This window comes from Hyalella azteca, unplaced genomic scaffold (assembly GCF_000764305.2).
Source record: "Hyalella azteca isolate HAZT.00-mixed unplaced genomic scaffold, Hazt_2.0.2 contig6661, whole genome shotgun sequence".
NCBI classification, from domain to species: Eukaryota; Metazoa; Arthropoda; class Malacostraca; order Amphipoda; family Hyalellidae; genus Hyalella; species Hyalella azteca.
Genome location: NW_025936815.1, coordinates 979,781 through 990,873, shown reverse-complemented (window position 1 = coordinate 990,873; position 11,093 = coordinate 979,781).

Genomic DNA, 11,093 nt, shown 5'->3' with positions numbered 1-11,093 from the left:
CACTTTCACTGCAGTTTAGATAAAGACCGACGCGCGCAGCTGGCAAAGTAACAGAAGTTGGCAAAGTTCAGTGTAACTGGGCAGTAATTAAGTGACTGCGAGGATGATTGACTGGCCGTGGCCCCGCTTGCATCACAATGGCCTTTCCATGGAACCCTAAAGCGCGGCTGGCTCAGCCAGCGATGAATCAAAACCAGTATTTGTGGCTGCTCATGCGAGTGAGGAGTGCAGAATGTATGGCAAAGCCTAGGCAAGACAGGATGATGGATAAGGGCTCGAGGTAAGATCGGATTTCCATAGCTAAGCAAAAAATTTCAAGTGTTTCGTAATTCGCACACATATGCCGTCGCAAAGACGCTACATATGCCTGCCATTTTTTCAATTTTTTGATAATATTTTTGCATTATTTTGCTAGATTTTACTTAAATAAATAGATATATTTATAAGACAGTTCTTTTAGAAAATTTAACAACATATTTTATTCATTGGAGAACGTATAACTATTCCGAGAGGCTCATGATTTCGACGATGAAAAACGCTCAACTAGATCTTTTCCGTTAAATATTCAATACCTTTCGTAGGCCTACGGCAAATTGAGAGAAAATACTAAAATAAACATCAAATTTTCAGCGAGTATGTTGCTCGAATTATATATATCAAAAGATGCAAAATAAAATAAATGTATTAGCAATCGTTGTCTGTTTCGTTTTTAGTTGGTCTTAATACTGTTTGGATTCTGTAAAATAAATTAAAAATTATAAATCACCTCCACAAAATGTATTGGCTTTCTTGGTAAAGATATTTGTTTGACAAAATTTATAAGGAAACAATTTGTTCGTATTAATATTATTACTTTGAATGATATCTTGAATATGCAAAATTTAATGAATATGTATACCGACCAACTCTAATGCGTTAGTTTTATTTCATTTGTAACATTAGCATGATTCGTTTTCTCTTGAAATGTACCGTTTGTGAATATGCATTCAGAAAAATAAGTGAGGCATTGTCTAGACAGCGAAGCACCTTTTGCCTTTGGGTGGTTTCATTTTGAACCTGTTTGGCCACGCAAAAAAGCGTATCAGTGCTACGTGTAGACAGTGTTTCACTATTTGGACAATATGCCCCAATCATTGTCTGAGTGTGTGACATCGCCCGATGTCGAGCCCCGAAGATGAGGCTCGCTATTGAGTTAGCGACTTTTCCACAAGTTCCAGGGGGAAAATTTTACCGGTAACGTCCACATAACACAATTTCCCCGCAAAAATGTCACGGGGGCCAGAGGGACTCGATGGGCACCGTGAATGCCACTGGGACGTCTAGTCAAAGTGCCACCAGAACAGGCATTGACGTGAATTATTGTCAGTTGATGAACTACGGTGCGAAGTTTCATTATTAATGTAATCGGGATTTTTAATTAATATTAGTACTAATATTTTGCCGTGACTTTTGCTAGGATCGTTGACTCTGGGTGATAAATTACGACTGAATAAACTTCCCATGCCATTAATTATTAGGTAAAATTTGTAAAAAAAGTAATAATATTTCGGTGAACCCGTTTTGTATAGTACAAAATGACAGGCCCCTATTGTTCTTATAAACATTATAACAATACTTCTAAAAATAACAGCATTATGATTATTTTTTCGTTCCTCCTAACGTAAAGCCCCTATAATTAGCAGGCCACTAAACTACGTAGAACAACTGGAAACAACCATTTAGAAAATAGATAAAAATTTTAGAAAGAGAGCACATTTGTGTAACAGGATTACATTCTCTACTCATTTGATGACGGCCATATATAATTTAACAAATTCAAGTCTTGCGATAAAATTACGTTCAAGTTCAAAACGAAGATTCAGAATGAGAAACATAGGCTTAATCGTGAGATCGATGGTTGAAACAATTTCAATAATTATGGCCAATACGGCCATTTCGCGAATGAAATACGCTTGAAGATGTCGCATCCCTTATTTCCCGAGAACTAACTGCGTATCTAGGGCATTAATTAGTTCTTATTGGCCGTCTATCCACAAGAGGGATACACTCAGAAAAATAAGAGATTTCGTCCAAGTAACAATGTCCTTGTATGGGCCATCGTGGAACAGTTTGTACCAGCAAAAGGGCGTATCAGTGCTACAATCATAAAGATTGTCACTATTAGGACAATTTAGCTATACTAATGTTTTTGACTGTAGGCCTTATTAAGTTTGCAGCATGCCAGGCTTAACCAGGGAATTATTCGAAATCGTAATTGATATTCTGCTGCTATTTGTAGCAAATCAGATTCTGGATTAGGCGTAATTGACTCTGGAGCTCAGCTCACGCAGTAGGCTTGTGTAACTCACACGGTATAAATATATTCATATATATACATTTTATGCGTATTAGATTAAAGGCCAGAGCATGCTTCTTATTAATACTAATCTTCTTATTCGTTTTTCAATGAGTCGAACAAAATTTCTTGCAGGCGCCTGGAGATCAAAAAGCAGATTACCAAATGACATTTTAACAGATTGCGACTTTTCGAAAATACAATTTTCATTATCAAGGTTTTGCAACACTTGAAATTGAACTTTGGAAATGACAGTAGTACAAAACAAGAGTATTGTGGTTACAATTTGAAATCTAAGTTTAAAATTACTCTGATATTAATTTCAGCGTCCGGACGAGGATTCGTTCGGGTTCGTCTTCTTCTTTAATCAAACTTGCATAAAAGAAAGCTTATGCCGAATCACACCAATATAAATATATTTGTATATTTATGTGCGATTAATGACAAGGCAATCCGTTGATTTAAATTATCTGAGTCGAACAATTCTTCAGATGACGATTGCAGAGCGAAAGGCATGTTTCAGGAAGTAATTTTAGTTTGTTAATGACGTTTCGAATGCAACAAATAATCATGTTCAGAGGCCATACTTTCAAAACTCGCTAAGTGAACGTGAGTCATTGCGCTCTATTTTCTTGTCTATGATTGGTGGATTTTGCTTGAAAGGCCGTCAATGATTGGCTGATGAACTTACGATCTCTTAACTTTTTTTGAAAGTACGGGCCCAGGTAACAAGAAGCATTAAATATTGAAATTTAATCATATTCAAGTAACAGAAAACATTAAATACTGAAATTTTGAAGGGAAGAAGTACATAATCTACGAAAATAGGATACTATAGAAACATAATTTTCGAAACAGAAAATTCACTCTGGAAACTTTTTTCTGAGTTCAGAAAAATCAGACTAAAATTTTAATCTAAATAAGGATACCGTCATCTATGGCTAGTTTGAGTATGCAACCAATTCAAAACGATAAATTTTTTAATGTTATAATTATTTTTAAGACCCCTTATTCGGGATTGATCCTTATATTTGCCGGAATACAGCTACAGACGCAGCCTGTCACTGCTGCATGCTGTTTGCCTCATCAGCGCTTGAGGAATGTGGCTTATGTCTGTGTGCAGACTCTGCAGGATCTGTGTGCAGACTGCAGGATCTGTGTACAGACTCTGCAGGATCTGTGTTCAGACCCTGCAGGATCTGTGTGCAGACCCTGCAGGATCTGTGTGCAGACTCCGCAGGATCTGTGTGCAGACTCTGCAGGATCTGTGTGCAGACTCTGCAGGATCTGTGTGCAGACCCTGCAGTATCTGTGTGCAGACCCTGCAGTATCTGTGTGCAGACCCTGCAGGATCTGTGTGCAGACCCTGCAGGATCTGTGTGCAGACCCTGCAAGATCTGTGTTCAGACTCTTCAGGATCTGTGTGCAGATTCTGCAGGATCTGTGTGCAGATTCTGCAGGATCTGTGTGCAGACCCTGCAGGATCTGTGTGCAGACCCTGAAGGATCTGTGTACAGACCCTGCAGGATCTGTGTGCAGATTCTGCAGGATCTGACTCTGCAGGAGCTGTAAGCCGGCCCTGCAGGTGATAAATGGTTACCCAAGACTCATGTTCTTCAAAGCCATGTTACTATTTATCGTTCTTACCTGCATATCGTGAATAGCTTTCAGTGCACGAAATTCACATTATTAACTCAGAATTGTAAATATTGTCTTATGATTAGACAGCAGCGACTTAAGCATTGTAAGCCTGATCTTTTATAAACTTGAGAGTAAAATTATGTATCACTTGAGTCATTAATATGATATCCAAACAGATCCTTAAATAACTTGTGAAGGGTTCGTTACGTGGCAGTAATATTTCTCAGAGATAAATGAGTCAAATTTTGTTCAAACAATGATGCATTTTTATCGCTGCGTGGGTCATCCTGACCTAGTTTGGACCAGCAATAGGATTTATCTGTGTTTCGTCCACTCTCTGCTCGCTCGTGCTGTGAGTAGGGAAATGTGTCAATACTTGGACAATTTGTCCCATTAATTTTCTCAGTGGAGGAAACTTTTTCGATACTTTTACGGACGTTAAGCAATAAGATCTCATGTTACAATATTTTTCCAGGAATTTCATGTCAATGTCAGTCCGCATTAACAGCAATGCACGGGCTCGGTTGCTGAAATTAGAAACCACTAAAAGATAGGCTGAAATTTAGCAATGAAATGAAACAAGATCCTAAATCTTGTTTCAATTCGATCAGAAAAAGTATTGTAACGTAAGAATAATAAAAATAGTAATGTACAATGGCCGATTTTCGTTGCGTGTTGAAAAATTTATTGTTCACTTACATGTAGAGAATTAGATCCTTTCAAATTAGTTGCTTGAGAACATATTGTAGCTTAATTTATGCTTATACGTCTTTGTAATGATATATTTGTTTTGAGAGTTTTTGGATCGGAGATTATTTGACAGCGATATGCGAGTGAATCCAGAAACTTGAGTTGCGAGTTTGAAACATCGCTGAAGTTAAAAAAAATTGTAAACATAAATGCTTCGACACGGTCAACCGAAAGCGAGCAGATAATTCTTATGCTTTCTTGCTAATATATGTTATTTTTTGACAATATATGTTATTCTTTGATAATATATGTTATTCACTGTTAATATATGTTAGCTATGCACCGCGTATGTCAAATAGGCACGCAGTCTCCTACTAAATCTTTTTCTTCAATAAATCTCTACGGAATTTGTTCTTCTTCAGTTGATGACACATAAGCAAACATTAAATTTAAAATATCAATCTTGACCGTGATTAACATAGAATCACAACCATCGTAATAATTTTTCAAAATCTTACCCATGATTTCTGGGGCCATACTTTCAAAACTCGCTAAGTGAACGTAAGTACTTACGCTCTATTTTCTTGTCTATGATTGGTGAATTTTGCTTGAAAGGCCGTCAATGATTGGCTGATGAACTTACGATCTCTTAACTTTTTTTGAACGTATAGGCCCTGGAGTCTATATGGCAGAGCATCAAGTCAAGAAACACAGGCAAGTCGAAACCGCGGCTGCAGTGCCTCAAATGTCTTTATTTTTTGCATGTGGCATCGCGAGCAGTAGGGTGGCCTCTGTGGCCTAGCACTAATGGCCTCACTATCGCGTGTCGTTAATGTGGGTGTGATTTTTTAAATTCTTATTTAGTTCATAAATAATCCTAAAAATATTAACAATTATCACTTCAGACTTAGTTTTAATAAAAATAGAGGTAAAAATGACAGATTGAACAATAAAAACGTTTTCTCCAGAAGCATTTCTTCAGAATCGGAAGAAAATTCATTAATGAATGATCTACCATTTCAAATTGTACTCGCATAGCAAAACTCACTCGACACGAGAAGGACGAATTAAGTATATTATGAGAACTTCAAGCATCTCTCCCGTAAGCAGTTATACTTTGCCAGGGTCCATTGTTTTTTATAAGGAATATTTTCTATGACCCTAATTCCTAAGATGAGCTTGAGAAATTCACACGGTAAATAACCAGTCATTTGTCTGTTTAATTCAAATTTAAGTTCTTTTTTTAAAGTGTTTGGAACTGCTGGAGATACTTAAATCTCAGGAGCTAAGTCCGTAGAGTATTTTTCCGAGTTCAATTATCTTATAACGAAAATATATTTTTCGTTATTTCATCATCGAATGAAAAAGTGAATATAGCTAAAAACTTGAGGCAATATGATATCCTATATGATATCCATATATGTTTTCGCATGTAAAAGTACTGCACTAAATATTACTATTTTACATTTGATTGTCGAAGGATATCTGAAGGAAACGTAATTGCCTTGCATGAATGAAAATCCTTTCATGAAAATATTTTTTACCCCTACCTATCAAACGATCAAACGAGTTTTCTCATGAAAACCGAAACAGAGATAGAAGAGCACAAACTTTTAAAAAAAGGACATAAAGAAAGAAATTTTTCTTTCCACGGACCAATTCAACTTGATGGCACACTATATAAACAGCAACTCCTCAAAAGGCGCCTCAGAACCTAGTATTTTTCCCAGCGCCCCCATCAAACAAGTGCATGTAATAGCGACAAAACAACGCTAGGTTTTGAAGAAAGATCGACCCAATTTCAGTAAGAGCGTCGAAATGCCTTGGCTGAATGTAAAACTCATCCCTCAAAAATCGTCATTGCATTCAGTGTGGCTGCGACAGCCGCAGAGTGCGGAGGTGTGTGTCGGAGGTCGACTACAGCGCAACTGCCGCTGCCCGACTCACGTGCCTTAAAACTTTCATAATTTACTTCCACGAATGCTAATCAGCTGGGAAAGGCCCAGACAAATAATTGTTACTACAAAAAAGTGTAAAAAAAATATTATAGCTCGTTATGGAAAATTATTTGAAGTGATAAATTGCCGGACTTGATGAGTTTCGACTATTAGATTGACCAGACTTCGAACTGGAAGCATGAAGTAAAAGTAATATGTCATCATCTATTAGTAGAGGCATAACCCAGGCGCACATGCGTTATTTCACATAATTATGGTTTACCGTTAAACAATACAGGTTTATTCATGAAATATACTAATGAAATGATGCGAATGAGACGAGTGAGCGTTGCACGAGGGACTTATACATACTGATAAGTGTTCTTAATAAGGTTACTGCATACATACACAATATTGAATAGGCAATAAAAATGCAATAAAAGTGTATTATTGCCTATATCATCGTCAACTTAAACTGTTTATTTTACATACAAAATATTTACAAGTCAATAAAAAAAGATGGTAGAAATTGTTTGAGGTGACACGTAAAAAATGGGGTTTAATATAAAAAGTTTAAGTAAAATTATTATGTTGAAAGTGGCTGCTGATTCAGCAGCTGAAAAGAAATTAGGGGGAAATTATTGCTGATAATTTGAACATCATTTCCGGAGAGATATTCCGAAGATCAAGGTCGAGAATAAAAGTGTGAGGAAAAACCCACTTCTTCCTCCCTCTATTGGAGTTAGAAAATCTGTTAGTTGTTTTTAAAAGGCTTACTTGTGTATATAGAAATAGCAATATAAGATTACGCACTTCATTTGAAACGATTCTCTGAATGTTAGAATGTTTTTTGATGCAGACATTTTCTCATCCCAAGCATTTTGAAGTTCATTGTACAAGACCTTGTTTGAATGCTTCAAATATCAATGACCAATTGCTTCCGTAAGTTTCTACGCTAAAATAAACACTTCAAATGATCATTGTGTTTATCTCAGCGATATTTGTCTCCACGATCATTATCTCAGTGATGGTTTGATCAGCCCGCGTATCTAATAAAATCTAGCTTGAGTATTTCATCGTACAGTGAGAATTCATTGCACCCATGAGGCAATTAGCCTTCTATTTTACCTTGACATAGGAGGATGAAATTTATTTCCTTACAAATCGAGTGAATTGACACTCAAAAACAATGATCACAATGCGCATCAATGAAATAAGAACAAATTATTTGTTCAATTAATAATCCTTCTTTATACAAGAATTTCTTCCAGTTTGTTTCTCAAAAATAGACGGTACAAAGTTATTTTATCGAAAATACCCGTAAACGTGGCCTTGCCCTTTCTTTGCTTTGTGATCGAGTTTTCCGAATATTGAACACATTCACGAATTTAATAGCATTGTATGGAATAGAAATGAAATGCGTGTATGCTTAAATTACAAATATTAGTAACCGAAACGCACAACATTTCATATTTAAGATCAATGTTCAATTGAAATGGGTAAGTCTTGGGTTGTTATATCATTAAGTGTTTTTTACGTTTTATGTGGTTATAGATGAATCCGCTGCACGTTTTCTCACATTGATTATCTCATCATTGGATATCATCCCATTGATTGTGCCGTTGATTGGATTCACTCATAATGTTTATGACTCAATGTGATAGGTAAAATATTGCTTAAATATCGGTTATTGTATTGGTGATGATCGAGTCCCACTAAAATTGCCACTAGAACTTGTAGGCAAGTAAATTGAAATGACTTTTTGGCCCCTACTGAATTGGCTGATTAATTATCTTAAGCAACATATCATATTGACGCAAACACTTACTCTTCTAATAGTTAGCGATCCCCTGTTATTTCTCAAATTCTCTCAACCAATGTGATTTAGTACCAGTGATGGACCAATTAAGTTTTGTTTGATAAACTGAATGCCAGTTTTCCATGTCACACGTCAATCTCTGATTGATGGATTGCCAATTATTCTAATGGAGTCGATGACCTGCCTGGAGGTGACTCAATTTTGATCTTCCAATTTGCTGGTGAATGACCAGTGGAAGTGGGACGCTGAAACTAGTGGAAGTAGAGCGGTACAACTAGTGGAAGTAGAGCGGTGCAACTAGTGGAAGTAGAGCGGTGCAACTAGTGGAAGTAGAGCGGTGCAACTAGTGGAAGTGGAGCGGTGCCACTTTTGGCCATATACCGGAGCAAACAGGTTGATTGAACAGATTATTGTTTATAGCCATCACAAAAAAATAGCAAATGGAAGATTAACATTCGTTTAATGAAGCTCTCCAGCTCAACCATTAACAGGCTTATGCTAAAAATCGTTCTAAAGCTCTTTTGAACAGAAGGTTAATGTTATATATAATGGAATTGTGATTAATAGAAGTTAATGATTCTGGCAAATTTGTACCATCATAAAGGATAAGAATGTGGCAACACTCCAAAAATTAATAACGGTTAATTAGATCAAATACCTCAAGATTTACGTGGCAAACGAAAGCACAATGAATAACACACTATATAATACAGTATATATTATATCGTATGTTATAATATAACATATTACAATAGCGTATAATATATAAAAGTAATTCGCGGCCCAGGGCAAATGAGAAAGCTGAACATTACCTAACTTTTTTCGATCACTTAATGGAAAATTTTTTCATAGTATATTACATCGGACAATATTCATCATACAATGTTGGAGCATAATTCAATGTTCACAAAAAAAATTATCTCGCCAGTAATTTGCTTTCCAGTTGTAATTTAATTTCATAAGGGAGTGGAGAAATTAGGTGACACAATATATCTTGCTTTAAATCTGAATGAAAATTTAATTATACTATCTATAAATACGAAAATACAAAATTAAAATAATAATAAACTGCTTGTAAATAAACGCTAAAACGCTAAAAAAATTCGAGGACATGATAGTTTAATTTTATTGAATGATTTATTGTACAGAAACTAAACGTTATCTTTATTAAATAATGTCTTTACTTTTTGTCCAGGTCAGGCAAATATATTGCTTCCTTCATGAGCGTCAGTCCACATTTTGTAACGGACGCTGAATAATATATATTCACATGTGAATAAATTTGACCTGAGTTGTCATCTATTCGGAACCGAAACTACGAAGGAAATATAAACTTTTGCATCAGCTTCACTTCATCTCTAATGAGTTTGTGATTAGAAACGCCAATGAGCATGAAACTGGAGTCAGGAGCTTGCACTGAAATCCAGGGCTGAATTGACTGAGCTGCGGTATTAGAATCAACGAAAAAATCGCGTTATTTTTAAGCTTTAATTAATTCCATTATAATTAGACTCTGCAATTTCGCGAATAATTATATCATTTGAGTACTAGTATTATTTCATGGCCACTAATTATTTTATTTTTATTATTAAAAGAAAAATAGAATCCAAGATATAACGCATTTATAATTTTAATTATTACTTATTAGCGGAAATGTTTCTTAATGTATTGAAGACAGTTTTAGGCATAAGGTTACTTGTAAGAAGCACTAATATATATTGTTAAGGCAATGATCTAATAAGGTTCCTTAGCTTCTACAGTAGCGGTTATTAAGAGCACTACTCAGCCTCATACCCCCAATGGCCACCCATAAGCTACTTACTTCCTAGTTTTTGATAAATGATTTAATTCAACCTCGGCATTGGTTGATAGACATTCGCATTCATTACAAACATTCATTGATTGCCTGGAATTCCACGAAGACCTCTTAATCAGAGGTACAATTTGCCAGCGTCTACCTCAGCTAGAAGCCATGATGGCGCGATGGAATTATCTGCAAGTGTCTTTGTTGGAGCTGTCGTTCTCCCGTTGTCCAGAGGAAGACGAATACGTGTTTATGTTGTGTTCATGTTATGCTATGCCAGGTTATGTTGTAATGTGTGATACGAGTATTCATGGGTTTAATTTTACTGCAAGTCTGCAAATAATTCAGGATTTTGAATATGAAAACGAAGAAAATGTCACTTAAGTTGATAAAACTTGCTGATGCAGAGATATTAGTGATTCATCTGTTGAATGTGCCACGAACGCACTTCTATGCAATGTTAGAGGAAGCACTCATAATGTAGGCGTTGGCTTTCACTTTGTCAGCTAAAATTTCAGCGTAAGTTTTTTAAAATGAATTTTAACTCAATAAGCTCTAAGCGACTTCAATTTAGATCATTAAAAAATGATACATATAAAGAAATTTTGAATACATTTTTCTTACAACTACTACTGAGCGGAAAAGCTCTTACGTTTTTATAGATGTTAATGGCGTTGGAGTGTTTGCTGATTCAGTTTTATTGCGCTCAGATATCATCAGTAATACGGATTAAATGGCGTCCTTTCCTCTTTATAAACCTATTTAAATAATGCTTCTGGCAATCTAAATATAAAAGCTAGTAAAATCGGTTGAAATAAAAATGAAGATGAACTCGTAAATATGAGAATGTTAATAATACCGTGTTTT